The sequence below is a fragment of the Festucalex cinctus genome, chromosome 13, assembly GCF_051991245.1.
Source record: "Festucalex cinctus isolate MCC-2025b chromosome 13, RoL_Fcin_1.0, whole genome shotgun sequence".
Lineage (NCBI taxonomy): Eukaryota > Metazoa > Chordata > Actinopteri > Syngnathiformes > Syngnathidae > Festucalex > Festucalex cinctus.
The window spans coordinates 5484475-5504725 of record NC_135423.1 but is presented as its reverse complement, the minus strand read 5'-3'; the positions used below and the strand labels follow the sequence as shown (position 1 = coordinate 5504725).

Below are 20251 nucleotides of genomic sequence, written 5' to 3'. Positions count from 1 at the left end.
CCTTGGTATATATTCACGGGATGACATGATCTCGTGAGTCAGCGCCATTTGGTGTGTCTAGTTTTTCAGCGCCTTCCATTGTGTTTACACTGTTATTTTGTTATTGATATTGTTATCATATTCCTCTAATGTTACTTGTGGAAAGAAGACGTATGTCAATCAACAGTCCTTGAAGCAGTACACATTGAAATATTGTTTGACGAATGGAATTGATAGGATTACAAACATTAGCCATGGCGACTTTCACGTATGCTCTGCGATGTACGGCTCGATCTCAAAACACAGACGTTCTTGCGTCTTATGTAATTCCGGCTTTTTTTGGGTCAGTATGTGGATTATATAAATCGTTTCTGAATTACAGGCAAAGACTATTGGGTTATTTTGAGACCAAGATAGCTAGTTCACCGGCTGCGCTAGCTAAAAGCACTAGCATGTTTACGACAACAACATTGCTAACTCATCACTTAGTTTTGTACACTTTGACTACAATTTCAACTTTTGGGCTGCTGGGTAAGGAAAAATAGAGACCTTAAGGAGACGATTTGGAGAAATCTCAAAATTTTGACCAAAACCGATCAACTTTTTTAGCCAGAGGAAGTTAAATATATCATGATTACATTACGGGAAAACACATTTGAACAAACTTACAATAATAGTTACCTTAAAACGGTCAGAACACACTTTGGTAGTCTTTGCCGGTTGTAAATCTTTTGGATTCATCCTTGCAATCCATGTGTTTCTTCTCCGGACGCTCCTTTGTTCGTTCACATTCGACATTCGAAATTCACTGCACCCGTGAACGGCACTCACATGACGTTCATGTGAATACTATCTATAAATACCTAAATACCCTAATTCGTAGTAAAGTATTAATCATTTTCAGACCCATGAGGTGAAATTGTATAATTTAATGTGGAATGACATCTCAAGACACACAAATGTGTCTTTCCCGTGTGTGTGCGTGTGCCATGTCATAAAGCATTCTATAAATATCACACATTTGCGCTATTTGCTTGGCCTGCCCTGCGCACTCTGACAGCACAACGTGTGATTGATGGCGAATTAGAAGCGATGCGAGGAGGAGCACGAAACACAAAAGCCCCAATGCGCCGCTGTTTCTCTCCACGATCCAGACATGCTCGTGCACTAATGAACTTCAAAATGCCTCACATCTCCACTCTGACTTTTGCTGCGTGACAGCTCGGAAACGACACAAGGGCGCACTGTCTTTTTTTTTTTTTGCCTCTCCTTCCCTGCAGTTTCTGCTGATTTATTGATACATCCGAGCCATTCCGAGTGGAAAAATATCACCAGTGCACGCGCAAAGAAATGTAGCCAGTGCAGTCTCACTACAAGCTTGTGTAAAAAGGCCACCCCGTCGGGGCTGATACATTATGGCTCCATAGCCTTTTCCCTTTCTGCCGTTTGTGTGTGCATGTATGCGACAGTGTCAGCGCAGAAATGAAATCAACTTCTGATAGCAGATTCAGCCGACTGTGTGGGGGGTGGGAACGGAGCGCGGCCTCTCGCGACTGAGGGCGGACTAATTGGTTTGGAAGTGCAAACGGGGCTAAGGTTGTGAGTGGCGGGTTGTCAGACTGTCGAGGGGAAAGCAAAGTAATCACGACTAACGGTAAATGAGGATGGCGGCGATGTAGCAACAACACAAATTCCAGCCAATCAGCGTTTCTTAGTCCGAATAGATCAACGCAAACACTGTAACTTCGCCCTCAGTTGCTGTACTTTTGGCTAGCGCTAATCAATGTAACAATCTATACCTCGGTTTTGATGTTGTTTTGGATGAAATGTTGCCATCCTAGGATTTCTAAAAGCTGCTGATGCTGCCTTTCTTCCAAAACGCTGAGCCTTTTTCGATTCTCAAGGTTCAAGTTTCACTGACAAACTTTAGCAGCAATGAGCGATACCCCATTAGGGAGCAATATACATGTATTTCTATGGGCGGCACAGTGGTTGAGTGGTTAGCACGTCCGCCTCCAAGCGCTGAGGATTCGGGTTCGAGTCCAGGCTCCGGCCTTCCTGGGTGGAGTTTGCATGTTCTCCCCGTGCCTGCGTGGGTCTTCTCCGGGTACTCCGGTCTCCTCCCACATTCCAAAGACATGCCTGGCAGGTTAATTGGGGTGGTCCAAATTGTCCCGAGGTGTGCTTGTGAGTGTGAATGGTTGTTCGTCTCTGTGTGCCCTACGATTGGCTGGCAACCAGTTCAGGGTGTACCCAACCTACTGCCCGAAGTCAGCTGGGATAGGCTCCAGCACCCTTGCGACCCTTGTGAGGAGCAAGCGGTTAAGTAGATGGATGGATGGAACAGAGGCAGACGAATGGCGAAGAGCTACAGCGCTGCTTCAGGTCTAGTAAATTTCCAAAGAGGAGAAATTGAGAAACAAACCTAACAGACGAATGTTCTGTTCTCGCAGAATTCACCGTTTCCTTGTTGAATGTTGAACAAGGCGAGACCGAAGACGACATTTTCATCCGTTACCGTGATTGGTCGAAAACAATGTGCACAACATGCCGCATCGTCCAATCAGCTCGGAGTATTGTACAGATTGTCCCTCCTTTCCCAGACGGATCTGCCGAGTGACATTCCAGATTGATAATGTGAGGAACTCCCTTGAGTGAATCACAATTATCAATCTGGCTTGTACGGCTAAAAAAACAAACGTCGGAATTAGTTACAACTTAGGCTAGTTATGGCAGCACGCACAGGTAGTCCGCTAACCGGGTTTGGTCACATGACAACAGACAACAAACTACTGTAAAGATTTTTTTTATTAATACTATGATGTGACCGAGCGGAACCAGAGGCAAATCCAGCATCCTTTGTGAGAGGAGTCGATAACACCTCAGCAAATATTTGACACGCCCGTTTCCTTTTGACTAATTGAACTTCCGGATAAGAAATCGCAGGCCCACACGAGCATCTCCTGTGAATGAGGTTCACATTGCCGCTATCTTATCATGACAGATCAGAGTTGGGTTCACCTAGCGCGCTGCAGTACAGTGATTACAGTCTCCGATAGAGCGGCCTTTTATTCCCCTGCTTGTTCCCTTGCATGCGAATCAGCCGCTTTTCCAAGATTCATCACCATTGCCTCCCAGCGATCCATCCATCCCTTGTGACAAAGTGGGAAAAAATGAACTCTCTCCCCTTTTCCTTTTTTGTTTGTCATCAAAGTAATTAAGAGAAGAGGAAACTCAATTAATTCTGCACAGAAACCGTTCTCGGTCCACGTCCGTGTGACTGGACGGCTTCCCCACAGGACCGGACCTCCACGCTTCCGTGTTCTTCTTCCTAACCTCCACGCTCTACATTCTGTTTTTTTTTTTGTTTTTTTTCCCCTTCATCCTCCATTGTTCGCTATCAAGGAACAGCAACACTGGCCGTCTTTGCGAGATAATGAAGTAAACACTCCCCACAGCGCATGCAACAAAAAATAAAAAATGCTGATGTATGCAAATGAGTTCTTAGTTTAGAATATTGAGCTATATTTCTCCCTCCTGAAGGGTGACTGTGCACATTGCTTTTCCCTTAATGCTCTTTAGGTGTATTATTTAAGAGCGACATAGACAAATCCGAGCCTGGAGCTGGCGTATTTTTTTTATTTTTTTTATTTATTTATTTTTAAAGCCGCCGCTGTGTCCGCGGGGAACGCTTGGATTTAAAGCCCATTGTGCACGTTGACAATCCCACTCAGGTGCGTTTTCGGTAGCAGCGCTAATAGGGTAGATTGCTTTTTAGGAGCTGAGGTAGAAGTGGGATGAAGCTCAGTGGAACGTTGCAAATGTAGATGGTTGCCTTATTCTTACCCTGTTAATACATAAAAGGCAAATTAGAGTCTTTAAAAAAAAAAAAAAAAGATTTTTCATGCTGCTGTTTTGGTTAGCAATGTAGTGGTCTTCAATATTTGAACAACTCTGTTTTTGTTCCTGCGAGAAAAAGTTGTTTTTTTTTTTAAGTGTAGAATTGTTTACCACTAAAGGAACTGTGGTGCCAGTTTTTGTAGACACTGAAGACAAGTTTTCATTCCTCTTCAAATACATATTTTATCGCAAAAAAACAAAACTAATTGGATGGTACTCATTTGAATATCAAGTTTCAAAACATTCCTGTAGCGCACAAAAAAAAAAAAATCATGTTTGAGATGAGCTCATGTCACCTCACTCAAACGTGTCATACTGCTGTGAAACAAGACCTGAGGGAAATCGTTTTGAGATTTCATGAAACTACATGAAAAAAAGTTGAGGTGAGGTGACTAATTTAATGATAGACATGCCAAAAGCGTTGACATAATTCCATTAAATCCATTTCCAAAGTATTCCTCCCCTTGCCACAACCTCCCCATTTCTATTATTGCCTCTCCTCCTTTCTTCTTCATTACTCATCCGCAAGTTATCACACTTTTTGAAAAGTTCACTTCAACTACGCACTCCATTTCGCGAGAATAAAGAGGTTAACGCACATCAGCAAAGCCCTAAGCCGGCCCATTGCTCAATTCAATGGCATTCAAACACAGCTTTACTCTGCGGGTAATTGAAAACGGCCTGTAGCCTGCCTGTCATCAGCCAGACAGTGAAAAGTCATTCCCTCAATTAGACGGCTGATATTTGCTCACCTGGCTGGAAGGCTCCGACGGTGAGGAATAACCCGCGAATATTTGTTTTGTTGTCTTTGAGGCCTGGAATCCGTCCTTGCTGAGCTTGACTTAGAACCGCACCACGCCAACATCCTACCAGACTCGTTAAATCACTTTGAGGCTCATTTTGATTACCATTGTTATGTGTGAAAATAGCACAATGAGTCGCCAGATTCCAAGGAAACAAATATCAGTAAAGGGAGTTCAAGTTTCAAGTGAATGAAAAAGGACGGATGGAGCTACCGTGATTGCATCGTGGTCACAGAAAAATACATTTTTCTTTTGCCAATTTAGTCGCCATTTTGCGGTTGTTTTAGTGTTTTTCAAATGATGTTTACCAATTGGGGAATCCATTTTTACTAATGAAGGGATTATTATTTACTGGAATGCATGATGTGATGATAAAGGCAGTACAGTGTAAAGTCAAAACAAATAACATTACACTGAAAACCAATTATTATTATGCCTTTTACGACTGGTACTTATTTGACTTACAGTACAATAATAACCAAGCACATTTGCATTTTGCTTCTTCGAATCAAAGCGGTCTTGTGTTGCAGCGTTCCTGCGGGAAGGTTTTTGCAAATCTTAATATGCTTGAATTTGGATGCATCCATCATGTGCTCGTTCACAAGGAAGATAAAAGTGTGACATGCAAACAGAATGCAGCCTGCCAAGAAGAACATTTGCAGCAATATGTAACGTAATGTCAGTTCTCACTATTTTGTTGGTGTGCCTGTAAGAGAGCAGTGATAATTTGTTGATATAACAGAACGTCTCACGCAAACTGTCTTCTTTCCGAAATGATTTTTTTTAAATATATACATTTATATTCAAAATCATGACTTCATCTGTCAAATGCTTAACTCATTCACTCCAAGCCATTTTCACAGAAGCAATCCCGTTCGCTCCTGGCTGTTTTACTGAATTTTGACTGATTTTGCAGGGAACCACAGAATATTGTGTTCAATTGCTATAAAAGCATGGAACCTATCAAAAGAAACATTAAAGTCTCTTCTTTCATCAGGAAAAAAAAGCATGTTTCTATCTGTTTCCGTTTTGCAGCAATTAGCATTAAAAGAGAGCTAAGTTTCATCAGTTTTCACAAATCTATTTACAAGTACTTTAGCTTTTTTTCTAGCTGGCCCTGGTTGATCTCCTTTGCTCTGCTGCCACCTACTGGCCGTTTGTGTAATAACTACCATTTCTGCAACCGTTCTTTGCAGTTGAGAGACTGCATCAAAGCCTTCTGTATGCTCTAGCATAAAAAATACAAAAAAACGTATAAATACGTTTTTGGGACAATTAAAACATTAAAAAAAACATATTTACACGTTATTGGGAGCAAATGAGTTAATGTATGCCAACTTTTATAGATTGATAGAAATCCTACATTGTTTAAATATTTGCAATTATTAACTGCTTCGTTGCAGCTCTCATTAAAACATGTACTCGCGCCGTGCTGGATTAGATCGACTGGATTAGTTTTTCACCGGCACAGGCCGTAAAGTTGGCGAATTGGTCGCAGTGTCGAGGCCTGTTTTGATTCGGACATTGGCTAAATGTCCATGTGAGTCCATCTCTGTTGATATTTGTCGACAAAAACGAGTGATGATGTCTGTTTCTATTAACTCATGCTAACTGCATGTGGCCTGTGAATGACATATCAGAAGTGGTGGTTCTGTTACACGATGCCACCGGTTTGAATTTGGTGGGTATGAAACATCCTCTTTTTGTTTCATTGTCTTTGACTTCACATGGCTGTTGTCATGACTTTTTGTCAACAAATAGGACTTTGATTCGGATCGCCAGTGACTTGTATCGTCCATCTGTTTGACAAGAAGAGGCACCGAGTGAAGAAGTAGATTGTTGGTTTAGCTTCTCGGGCTATCTGCCGCCTGGCTAGCTGCCATATGCTTGTCACTACTGCTTTGAATCGTTTTGTCCTACAGTTCTCCTCTAGTACATTGTCCTCATGGTGTCTTTACAACATATATTTCTTTTTTTTTTCTTCATTAGTTGTCCTGCCCTTTCTAACAGGAACAAAAGTTGCTTTGAATCGAACGCGAGCTAAGCAAGGGTTGATCCGTACCACCGCGTACAATTTCAAGCATGAAAACGAGCGCAAACAGGAGGAGCAAGCGAGCTTCATGCATGGACGCCGTCACAGTAATTAATCTCCCTTTTTTTTGCCGGGTTACAAACGCTTGGCCCGCTCCCGAATTAACCTCCGCCAAGTTCGTCGGCACGCTAATCTCTTCTCTCTGACATTCACGCTGATGAATGTGGGACGCCATGGCCCATCTTCCGCCCCCTTCCCGCCCCACGCACACACAACTTTTCATTCCACTTTCTAATGTTGTCCGCTGTCTCCGTCTTTGCACAGGACTTGCTGGGAGTAGACTGACCTAAGCGCTAGGTAGCAGCAAATTAGGCTGTCAACTAACGATGAAAAGCGCATATTTACATGACGCACTTGGGAAGAGCATGTTGATCTTCACTTGGCTCAGCGTTATCAGCACTAATTTGAACGGATTAGGACGTTAGCATGTTAGTAAGGAGAGCACAAGCTCGGCTCTGTGAATACATGTTTGTATGGTTGCTCCAAGTTTTTATAATCAATTTTGTCACAGAAGTGAACAACGGGGTAGATACTTGGAATCCTAACAGAATGTCTTATATCAAAGAGCCTAACTGGTAGTATAATATAAGATTCGTTCTCTTTTAAACTCTATTTGATCAGTCCTTCAGGAATTACATTGCAATTTTTTTTTTTTTTTTTTTTAAAAGGACGGTTTTGGTTTTATAACCAAAACCAGATTGATCTCAGGTCAACATTGGAGCTATTGCATTTTCGTTATTTGTCTGGTCCTGCGTTTTATACCCCGCACGACTTGTTTATATTCAAATTATAGCTTGGACTGGCAGCTATAATCCCCGTTCACTAATTGTGTTGGTGGTCTCCGAATACTTTTGATGCATTACTACAGGTGGTCCAAAGATGGCGGGAAGGCATCAAATATATTTGCCAACTGCCGAAAGAAAGCAGAAGAAGAAATTGAAGAGGAAGAAGTAAGAGTAATATAATAATATAGTAATATATCAAATTTATATGACACTTTTCTGTAGCACACTTACACATTATTCACATACTCACATTCACACTCTTGCCCAAGGACACAACACTTGACTCGAAGAGAGCGGGATTCAAACAGCTAACCCTTCGGTTACTGGACGACCCGCTCTACCTCCTGAGCCACAACCGCCATACACGTAGCAGTAGTCATGCATTTACCGCCGATAGCCAACTTGACATCCTTCCGTCATCATCAATCCGTTAATATTTCAAGCCAAACCGTCAATCCGTCATTCGTGGATCGCTCATCAAAATGAGCATCCGTCAATCCTTCCGTCAATGTTCCGTCAATCCGTCAGAAAAATGGGATGTCCGTCATTGACGGATTGAGTAAATTATTGACGGGTTTGACGATTATATTGACGGACGAAAACTCCTTTCCGTCAATGCTAACTAAGTTAGTCAATTTCTCAAAGTTTCCCGCTAATCGTCAACGAAATGGCCATCAGTCATTGACGGATTGATGGACCTTCAGTTAACTCATTCACTGCCAGTCATTATAGAAAATTTTTACATTTCCAATACTCACGTGATATTACATTCAATAATTATATATAAACCGAATCTACCAAATAACAGAATAGACTCCCTACTTTTTGTCCCGTCCCGTTCTTTTATAATTGACAGCAGAAAAATGTAGGTTTGCCAAAATACAGCCATTTCTCCCATGGACTCTGAAACTGTGTTTATTTCCTATAAAATGGGGCAATGATGTCATCTACCGGTGGTTGGGCATCAGTAAAGTTGTTTCCAAGTTTGATATTTACAGTGGAGCATGCTCAGATTCGCCCCCATTTAGCACCGCTCTAAAAAATACAATTGACAAGTATACTTGTCAAAGGCAGTGAATGAGTTAATATTGACGGAATGCCGACCTCTGCTTTTATTCATGGTTGTATTTCCTTTTATATGGTAATTACTCATCATTTTTACTGGTACCGTATTTTGCAAATATTTAAGGCAGTAAGTGGATGGTGGGGAGCTTTAAAAAGTGTGGTGTCTTTTCTTTCTACCCGCTCTTAGCAAGGATGTAGCCATCCGTGCACTCCCCTGAGCGACATTCACCTGACAAAAGTGCTCCGAGGCTCTTCTCTTAAATCCATTTCCCTTCAAAAAGAAAATGAGTGGCGTGGCGCACGTCAACGTGACGGCGAGGGCGGAAGGCGGAGCCTGTCTGGCACGCCGTCGGATTACGGCGGGAAAGCGAGGTGGAGAGGGGGGGGTTATAGGACGAGGGTGCGGTGGGTGTGGGGGGGGGGCATCAGTGAGAGAAAACGCTTTCATCTGTCTGACTACTTCAAAGTCTTCAAAGAGAACGCGCAGCACTCGGAACGCATTAACACTCTTAACACACACGCGGCAAGTCAAAAGATCTGAAAGGCACACACACGCGCACTCCCTGTGCAAACACACAAAGTGCCCTTTACGTGGCACAATGTCAACAAGGGCGCTGTTAATAAGCTACACGCGTGTGCTCGTACAGGTGGGGCGTGTTTACAAGCCTTGAAACGACAGCTGGCAAAACATGTCGGCGGCTCTCGTGTTGTCTCGTCATGTTATTGATGACTTGGCTGACGGGAGCACGTGAAGGGCAAGTGCGACTCGAGCGAAATGAAAAACGCTGCAAGCAATGATCCCACCCCGTTTTTATTGGAAAGTCCTTGAAAAGATCATCAAACTTGGGACGCCATGGTCTACCAACGTTTGGCAAAGGCAAAAAAAAAAATTAATAACTTGGCAAATTAGCATCGCCCATCTGTCTTGGATACCTGCTTCCGATTGGGGATCATTTGGGCTTGATCAGCCCTGGAATTGACCAGAAATGGTTGCTTGAAGATTCAAATTAAAAACGTCCAACATCCTGTTTAATTTCAGGCATGGGTGCTTTTTCCATGCATCCTGTTATGGTAGACGCGGCCAACTAATTTTGTGTCGATTGTGAAATTGGTGATCGGGGCCGATATTTTCCTCTCTCCATATTTCCAGGGTGCACTACTAAGTGAGAGACTTTGACGCTATGTTCGTCAAGACATGAGCTCTGGAATTCACCTAAAATGGTAGAGATGGTAGATTTTCTGTTCAATTTCAGGCATGAGAAATGTCCACCCAATTTATTATCGTCTCTTATTACCCCAGATTACGGTACTGCATGAGAGACTTTGAAGATACTCTCTGCCCACAATAGATGGCGCCGTAGGCCTATAAGCTTTATGATTTAGTGCCAACCATCTAGCTAGGATACCAGCTTTTGATTCGAGTTCATTTGAGCAAAATTCCTAGTAGGAATTTCTATGCAGGTCTGTACGAAAGTAGGAGCCCTGAAATTCACCCAAAATGGCCACGTCAAACCAAAATGGTTGACTTCCTATTCAATTTTGTTGAGAGTTTTTGCGTGTCATAACAGACATTTCCATCCAATTTCTTGTTGATCGGTGAAACTGGTCTCAAGGGGTTTTTCCAGGTAGTCCCACTGAGTGAGACTTTGACGCGATGCTCCGGTTAAACTTAGTTTTGTCAAAACATGAGCCATGGCTGCCTCAAAACAATATGGCAGATTTCCTGTTCGATTTCAGGCATGATTTCTGAGATCTTTTCAGGCATCATGTAATAGACATGACCACCCAATTTAGTATCGTCTAAGATCTTTTAGTATCAGGTATGTTGGTAGGCGGAAACATCGAAAACCTGCAGTACTCCGGACCTCGAGGACCGGAATGAAGCTTCACAGAAGCGTCTCATTTTGGAAAATTCCCTAGTAAGAGTAAATACAAAAGTAAGTTGGTATGAAAGTATGAACCCTGGAATTCTTCCAAAATGGCTGACCTTCTGTTCAATTTTGTGTGTGGATCCTCAAGACTTTTGTCCACCCAATTTCTTGTTGATCGTTGGAACTGTTCTTATGGGATTTTTCTGACCATTTAACACCTGACTCTGATGTCACCGCACATCTAATCATCAGCCATTGTGTACGTAAACGCACGTTTGTGTGAATTTGCAATTTGCCAGGAAGGCAGTGTGAAAGTGTCATGTCTGGGCCTGGGCGCCGGAGTTCATGACCCCATTACATGTCTGTTTTGAAATTGTTGTAACAGCATCCAGTTTCAACTGTTTTTTTTTTTTTTCTATGTGACAGTTTGGTGATGTTGTTCTTTCGTCCTTTACTTAGCCACAACCAATCAGATCGATTCACTGTCTGTAGTAGCAGTGTGAGAATTGTGTATTTGCCGGATTATTGCTTTCTGTTCATCTGTGCAGCTTTCGTTGTTTCTCGCCTTTCGATGTGAATAAATAGTTAGCTTCAAACCCAATTTGTGTCTGCACTTTGGGATCCGACTCCAGCACAGAACAGAAAGGGGCTACTGACTGATTTTTGGCTTTGACTACACTGGATGACAAAGTCCAAAAGGTTTAATACTGAACTTAGTTAGCCAACTGGTCCACCGGTTAGTGGATGTAACTACAAGCAGCAAGCGCGCCATTCACCAGTCTCAAACCCGTGTTGGTCACAGGCCAAATTTTGCACCACTGGTGTGCCTGTGTCATGAATAATAAATATTTGTCAGTGAATGACGCTAGTTAGCTCTCGAGGAGGGCATTAGTTTACACAGCGAGAGTTCTCTCGAGTGAGTTGTGCGAGATCTTGGCCAGCAGCACTGGGACGCGCCCGAGGCCCTTTGGCACTCTCCGAGCAATGTCAGCTGCCAGCGCCACTCGTGTGCGTGCGTGTGTGTGTGTGTCTGTCTGTGCGTGCAAGGTGACAGCAGTGGTACCTGGGTGAGCAATGAGCATCAAACTGACTCGCGGGCCATCTGTAGCAAGATAGCAGCTCGGCCTGTTCAGAGGTCAAATGACGGAAGGCGTGCAGACCACTGGGAAGCTAACAAACTACTTCCTGCCGATGAGGCAACGCAAGCTGAGCCTTGTAGCGGTTTCCGATTTCCAGTGTTACGATATGTGATTGGTGCGAGGTAAACGGCACAGCCAGTTTCCAAAAACTGTCCGGATTAAAAAATAAATAAAATTGAATTGAATTGACTTGATTAGCGCTGTCCCCGATTGACTAGCGATTGACATCCATCCATTTTCTTGGCATTCCTCACAAGGGTCGTGGGGGGTGCTGGAACCCATCTCAGCTGGCTTTGGGCAGTAGGCGGGGGACACCCTGAACTGGTTGCCAGCCAATCGCAGAGCACACAGAGCCGAACAACCATCCACACTCACAAGCACACCTCGGGACAATTCGGAGCACCCAATAACCTGCTATACATGTCTTTGGAATGTGGGAGGAGACCGGAGTACCCGGAGAAGACCCACGTGGGCACGGGGAGAACATGCAAACTCCACCCAGGAAGGTCCGAGCCCGGACTCGAACCCGAGTCCTCAGAAGTGGGAGGCGGACGTGCTAACCAGTCATCCACCGTGCCACCCACGATTGATTCAATTTGATGAAATTCATTGCATATTTAAACATCCTGGTTTTTAAGTTAGAAAATCTGGTCACCCTATATGTATTAGCGCAAGCCGCCACCATAAGCAGTGACGTACGATGACGACCTGCATTGTTGTCGCACTTTCCTGCTACTGAAACTTTTCATCTGCATTTCCAGCAGCCACATCACGCACAAAGACTTCAAGAATACTAGAGACACAAACTCATTCTAAGCTACCACTCCGGTACCATTTGCTAATATGCGCTAAACAGGACACTGATGGAGTACAAGCACAAGCACAAGACAGTGGATTTGTTCAGCAAGTTAGTGGAAGACAAAAGTAACATGACTGCTAAACCGCCTACCTTGCTGAAGATAAGCAAGAACCACCTTAACCCAAAGTGGCAAAATAATTTAATATTGAATTAGTGGACACATGGGGATTCAACAAGAACAGTTCTTATGAAAGTAACTTTTCAGTTGCTTATGTGTGGTGGACATGAAATAATCCCTCATATACATTTGGACTCTTATCAGCTCTCTTTAGCATTGGGACATGCTTCATATCCCATTGGGATGTCCAGTATCGCCACAATGCTAATCTCAAGTAGCCAACCTCGTCCCCCCTCATCTCATTAAGAACTAGACACAATCTCACAAGTAAATGTGATAAAACTCTTGACAAGTTCAATTTAGGACTTCACACTTCTGACTGATAATCTATTTCCAAGTCCGTCGCACCAATCTGGATGACACTTGGTTGACTTTTCCATCCCAGTTGTAAAATGGAGCAATTTACGAGTGAAAGTGACCCCCGAGGGAGCCGTCGTGGGTGGCAACAGATGAGCGAGTCGAGTCCACATGGCTCATCAGGTCATCTCCCAACCTGCCTTTCCTGCAGCGAAGCACATCTGGCTCCACCTTTGCCTTTTTGTTGAAAGTCACAAGCGCGCACACAAACACGCATCTGCGTTTTCACATTTTCACATCACCTCGAGAAGTGCCATCATTCATCACAGAAAAAGTTGCCGTGAGTGAAGTGAAGCAGCATGTGGCTAATTCTGTGCTCTATTTCAAGTAATTGTATGTTTGTGATCACGAGGTAGCTCACATTTAGTATGACAACAGCTGCTGTGTTATTATGAAGACCATGTATACTGCATTGTATTCCAGATGCTTTACACAATTTCTCCTCTTTGGAAATTTATCATCCACCGCCATCCATCCGCCCCAACAAAAACTAGACAAAAATCATTTCGTCAACACACATTTTTCATTGGACTACAACTAAACTAGACTAAAACCCTCATTAATAAACAATAAAGGACTAAATCAGTATGCATTTTCGTCAACTAATGAAGACGAGAAAAAATGTCCATTTAATAAAAACTGGACTCAAATCTATGGACATTTTAGTTCATGAACAAAAACGAGACGAAAATGACATGATTTTGTAAAATCTTGTCTCTGAAAATCTGTCACGTCTGTGACACTGTCATGTGACACACGGCACAAGCACATGGGACAGACAGGAGGTGGATTCACGGTGAATGGTTAAAAAATAAAAAATAAAAAAAAATGTAAATTAGAATTATAACTTAACTAACTAATCCAACAATAATAATGCAACTGCTAACTTACTAGTTCATTCGGATGGAGCCATAGTATCCACTGTAATTGTGTGTGAAGTTGTTTATAATCAAAAAGATGAGGAAAATTTTATGTGAAATAGTTTTAGATTCAAAAAGTTCAATAAATCTGCTGACAAAAAAATATACAGAGGTAAAATGGTTGTCCTGACTAAAACTAGATGACAGTTTTGTTGACTAAAACTAGACGAATAAAATGTTTTCTTGGACTAAAATAAAAACTAAAATTCTAGATTTATAGTCGACTAAAAATGGACTAAATAAAAAGGGGATGAGGTTAACTAACGGTGATAAAAACTAACAAGCGAGACTGAAATTGGACTTAAACTGAGACTAAAATTAAAAATAGCAGACTAAATTGAAACTAATTCCAGGTAACTGCAAACAATTGTATGTCTTGTTTTTTGTTTTTAATCACGATCTTGCAGGAAAAAAAAAAGTATAACTTCTACTTTCCCACCAGTGTAAATTGCAGGTTCGACTGCGGTTATATTTGTAGCAGGCTTTGTCGCACGTAATTTGGGCACATCCTATTTTTCTACTCGGCGTCGTGTGCAGAGTATTCAGATAAGCTTCTAATAAGCTTCACGCTGCTTACATTGACTGAAGCCAATATTGTTTCCAAGCTCTTTTTGGAACCAGCGCTCGCTCGTCTTGCCGTCTGTCTGAACTCATCACTTTCGCGAGACGGGAGCACACGCGCACAAAAAAAAAAAAAAAAAAAAAAATGGCGCCGGCAATGATCTATTCTCATTTGCATCAACCCTGAACGCATCAAAGGCACTACATCCTCAAAGCACTCCGGATTGTATATTCATTTTATTCTTTAGAAATATTCCTGGGTTCTTTACAACTGCATCGAGCTGACGCAAGCGCTGCCAAAATTTTTCCTGTCGCTGGACAGTGTCGGCGATAAATTCCGTCACTCTGGCCCGTGTTTGTTTTTGCTTTTCCATTGTTAATTTCACACTTTGCTCTCTTGAAATGCCTCCAAGGCAGCAATGGCATTTGTTCACCACCACCGACCCCCCCACCTCCCAAAAAAAAAAAAAAAAAAAAAAAACCTTTGCATGTTTTCCATTTTGTGTGTACTTTATATTAAGCTCAGTGGCATTTGTAAGAAAGTGACTGCATGCCACGCAGATTTGTGCGACTATCAACAATGTGCAGGGGACTACTTTTTTTGTGACAGGAAGCAGGTTCAACTGCTTAAGGATCAGCTTATTTTTTGTTGTGTTTGTTTTATACTGTACACTCACACAGACACAAACATACCCCAACAGACAAACTATTTTGGGCCAGAAAGGACAGCATAGGAGTGAGAAGGAGGTACAAATTGCGCTTTGGCATATCAAAAAATTTGTGCTTTTCTTTTCTTTTTTTTCCTTTCAGAATTGCCGTTTATTCTTCTTCTCCAAATAAGAAGTTGTGGGCCTAAAATTTCACAAATATTTGCAAGAGGTGGAAAAAAAGTGTTTATTTTAATAAACCCCTCAAAGCTTGATCTGTAGCGCCCCCTAGAAAGTATTAGCCCCGAAAACTATTTCACCCATTCTGTAATATGACAGCACGCAAAAATAAATAAATAAATAAATAAATAAAGTCTCAATCATCCATGCCTGAAATTGTGTCAGCCCTCTTGAGTTGAAGCAGCCATTTTAGAAGAATTTAGGGTTCGTACTACCCCCCCTCCCCAATCTCAGGGGCGGCCATTTTGTCCTGTGCTGTCACTTGCTGGCGACTGAAAATAACATCACAGCTGTTTGCCGAGTTTGGTCATGTGACATATACAAGCTGAGCCGTGATTGGTCATTACCTGAGCCATGGGCGACTGTGATGTCATTTTCAGTCGACATCAAGTGGCATCACAAGACAAAATGGCCACTGTGATGTATTAAAAAAAAAACAGGCGGATTTTACTGCTTAATTCATAATCCACAAACGCAATATTAATCTGAATACCCCGTTTAGACTAGTGGGGTTGCATACAACATATTGTAAAGAAATTTTTTGACTTGAGGTTTCTTTAAACATTCCAATTTCCGTCTATTAAAAGCGTTTGACTGTTACAAACATCACCCGTAAGGTCAATAAATGTTTGGAGTTTTCGTGGCGGTAATATGAAGGATGGAGGAAGTTTGAAGACGCAACAAAACTTTAGAAAACATATTAAGGATTGTGCTACAAGTCATGAAACACCCAAAGGGGTAAACATCCACAATGAATATACAGCAGAACTGAAATCACTCTAATGTGACAGCATGGAAAATGGTCGCAAGCGTCGTGGGTATATCAAGTAGAAATATTTTTTGGGCCCAAAACATTCTCTTCTCAGAGCTAAAAAAAAAAAAAAATGTTTTTAGACTAAAATGTTGTGAAGAAAACAGAAGAAGCGCATGGATTCTCGAGCTGCCTCTCAGACTCCATTAAGGCTGATGGCGCCCCCGTAAAGCGTTCCGGTGCTCTTCCCGCTTATGTTCAATCCCGCAGCCGGTGCACAAAGTGACGTTTGAACGTGACACATTCAGGCCACAGCTGGTTTCGCCTTTTCGCGCGCTCATACTTCTGTCATACCCGCTTCGTCGCCGACGTAGGGAAACGACGACGGAATCTTCGCAGCGCCGGTTCGCGACTGCAAAGAAGGCAGGGAACGTCTCGGGGGAGCTGTCCATGGTTCTGAATAGACACAAGCGCGGTGTTTTATATGTAACACTGCGTAACTGGTGCGCGCGCGTGTGTGAGTGTGGTCACTGGGTTTAAGAAAAGGAAAATGTGATTTCGCTTCACTATAGTTAACGGAGTACTGCATGAAGAATACTTTCACAATTTAGCTGGTGCAGCTAAATGCTGTTGCCAACATATTAGCACAATATTAGCATAGAATGGAAAAGACGCGCGAAATCCACCTGGGGGCAGCATAGACATACAGCTCCTCCCCCGTTTTCTCAGTACGGCAGTAATATTACTTGTTCTTCACAGAAGATAAAGAATATACGGCTGTGAATTTTGTGAGATTCTGTCTACCTGTGCTGCTGCACTTTGTTTGCAGATAAACATTACTAATGACACTGCCATGTACCCACTGATAATAGCATTCAGCATTAAGATAGAAGAGGCTATGTGATGAGTTTAAAAACCTCAATGTGTAATTCTCCTTTACGTTTAGTTTGACAGCTTCAGCTAAGAGTGGCAATAAACGATTTGAGGCCTCTTAAAAAAAATTAAAATAAAAAAGTTGAAGAAATAACCATAAATATAAAATAAGTAGTGCTGTCAAAGTTAAAGTGTTAACTAATTAATTAATCATAAAAAATTATCGCATTAATCATGTATTAACGCAGATTAATCGCACTTTTAATTTTGACTGCAGATGATCCTTTAGCTGGATAGCGGATGGCTACGTTAAAGGTAGCACAGGTTGTGTTTGAAAAATAAACATAACATGCATTAAAGTGAAGAATTTAATAAATGTTTGAGTTTGACATTCAGAATATTTGTTCATGTCACACTATTGGGGTCATTTTTTTTCCCACTTTAAATCATGCAAGTAATTAACTGATTAGAAAAAAAAAAAAAAAAAAGGATGAGGATGTGCAGTGGATCAAAACAATTTTTACGACGTCCCCTTAACATTAAATGCCGAAAAAATTAAAACATAACAGGTGCATTTTAAATTTGTCAGGCAAAAAATGTTGATGAAAAGCCTTTTAAATTAAGCGATTAATCGTGATTAATCAAAATTCTAAGATGTGATTAATCTGATTTCAAAAATTAATCGTTTGACAGCTCTAAAAATAAGTTAAAAAAAATGCTAGTTGTAATTTAATAAATTCTGCAACATCGTTGATAAGCCTTATAAAGACAATTTATGAAACGTTCGATTAAATTACTGCACCTCCCACTGATTGAAATAATTAAAAAAAAAAAAAAAAAGTCCATTCAAACACTATTATATCATTAGTCTGGTGGCCAAATGAGTCCCATGGGAAACAGAAGAACGCTCATGTGTGGTATCATAAATATTATGACATATACTGTAGCAGTAGGAAATACAAGACACAAAGTAACAACAACTCAAGGTTATATAAAAAAGAAATCCTTGAGGAGATGAAGAAAAATGAAGAAAGTGACAGATGGACATTTCTTTTTATGAGAGGAGGAGGCGGCAGCTGCATATCCACCCAGTAAGTAAATGTCAGCGAGGAGTGTCGGTCCAACGGGACGGCCGTCACACGAGCGCCGCCGCTCTTTGTGCTTCCGTCGCTGGCATTCATGTGCTCCCTGCAGCTCTACTAGGTCTTTACTACACTATTGCTTTTCATTGTTTGCTCTATGGACTCGCTGTCATGCTGACAAATTGGAAAAGAATACATCAGATAAATACTAGATAGATGATATATGTATATAGAGTACTGTGCAAAAGTCTCAACTTTGTTGCTTTACTGTTGTTTTCACAGCAGTCAGTCATAGTAGGACATACAGTAAGCAGTAATTAAGATTCCATTACATTTAGCATACAGCCGCCATCTTTTAAGCTTGATGTGCATTTTTTTTTTTCATCCAACCATGATTTTTTTTTTGAAATCTCTTTTCTATGTTTTAGTAGGCTTTTATTGAATTTGTTTTGCGTTCTAACAAAAACTTCCAAGGTGGAAGGAATTCTGAACACTTTGAAATAGGAGTCAATGTTAGCACAAAACCTTCAAGCTTCAGCTAGAAAGAAGGAAAAGCCTACTGAAACACCTGAAAACATATACATTAAATCAGACACTTTAAAGGGTGGCAGGTGTCCGCTGACACTCATTTAACATGAGTTGGAATGTGATTGGTTCATGCAATATTTTAATTTATATTATTTGCAGATTTTTATTTGCTTATCTATTATTTTTTTTATCGCACAAATCTGGCATTTGAACAGGGGTGTGTAGACTTTTTATATTCATTGTACAATACTCACATTAAGTTGGGAAATTTCAGCACAGTATGAATTAGTGATTGGTCCTAAAAAAATGACATCATTTTGTATCAGTTAAGTTTAGAGTTGAGTTCTTTTTTTTATGTTAATTCAATTAAATTAAACTTTTTTCGTGTTTTTCTTTATTTTTTTTTTCCCTCCAAATTATACCATATACTATATCTACAGGACTGTCTCAGAAAATTAGAATATTGTGATAAAGTCCTTTATTTTCTGTAATGCAATTAAAAAAAACAAAAATGTCATACATTTTGGATTCACTTGGAAACACTTGCAGGTGTTTCCAGTTAATTAGACGATTCAAGTGATTAGTTGAATAGCCACTTGTAACTTTTTCATGATATTGTAATATTTTGAGATAGGATATTTGAGTTTTGTTTAAGCTGTAAGCCATAATAATAAAGGCTTGCAATATTTCAGTTGATTTTTAATGAATCCAGAATGTATGACACTTTTGTTTTTTTTAATTGCATTACAGAAAATCAAGGACTTTATCACAATATTCTAATTTTCTGAGACAGTCCTGTACACAAGTTAAAAACAGTGCAATATAATACTTGATATGTTTAATATTGAACCATTGGGGCTCCAGCTCAACTGTGATCATAATGAGGACTAGAAAGAAGGATGGATGGTTGGATGGATGGATGGATGGATGGATGGATGGATCTCGTACTTACACTCGAGGACCAATGACATTTCTCGCTCCCTTGTAGCCATTTTCCAGCCAACTGTTCTTGATATCGAGCGCTGCTACCTTTCATTTGTAAGGAATCTCTCAAAGGTTCTATTCCCTCCTCGAGGCCTATGTGCAAGTATTGCATTGTGCGGAAGAAAGGCCTGTGGGTGGGAGAGTAAATGAGCAGAAAGCGAAGCTTATTAGAGAGAAGGAGGGTCTGTAAAAAAAAAAAAAAATCTGAAAAACAAACAGCTGCAAGAGAATTGTTGGAGTGCCTTAAATTCTATATTGTAAGCTTCCTGCCGGGAAGGCACAAGCGAGCTTGAATAGAAAGAAGAAGATTGCGGATTTTGCCCCTCGAGTGAGGCCGTAGGAATTAAAATGAAGCAGCCCCGAGAGTGACAAGACTGTCCATCAAATCACGAGTGGGATTTCACAGAGGAATGCTGGCGTCACCTCCATTCATGTAGCAGGTGCAAGTCCCACACAGGTACTTTTTTTATTGCATCTAAATGTGGTATCCTAGCAACCGGGCTGTGTGAATAAAGCCCCAGGCCCAGACGATGCTGCAGCCATCAACATGGCAATTGTGACTGAGGCCAGTTTGCGACGGTGAGACGGTGGTGGGGGCTCTCAGGGGTTGAAGGCCCTTGATTTTTTTTTTTTTTTAAGCCAAGAACATGCAGTTGTTCAAGTGAATGCCTGATGACTCAGCAGGAAATGCACTTGA

General features: G+C 41.4%; 2 protein-coding genes across 2 annotated transcripts in view; one reads left to right on the top strand and one right to left on the bottom strand.

Moving 5' to 3' along the window:
- dph1 (diphthamide biosynthesis 1) overlaps nt 1-20251 on the bottom strand; it is a 226629-nt gene that overhangs the window by 103020 nt on the left and 103358 nt on the right. Inside the window, exon 7 of the mRNA XM_077541010.1 lies at nt 19523-19682. The gene's annotated coding sequence lies outside the window, so the exon portion shown is untranslated. The remainder of the gene's footprint in view (nt 1-19522; nt 19683-20251) is intronic.
- Nucleotides 1-20251, top strand: part of rtn4rl1b (reticulon 4 receptor-like 1b) — a 145330-nt gene that overhangs the window by 37770 nt on the left and 87309 nt on the right. The window lies entirely within an intron of this gene.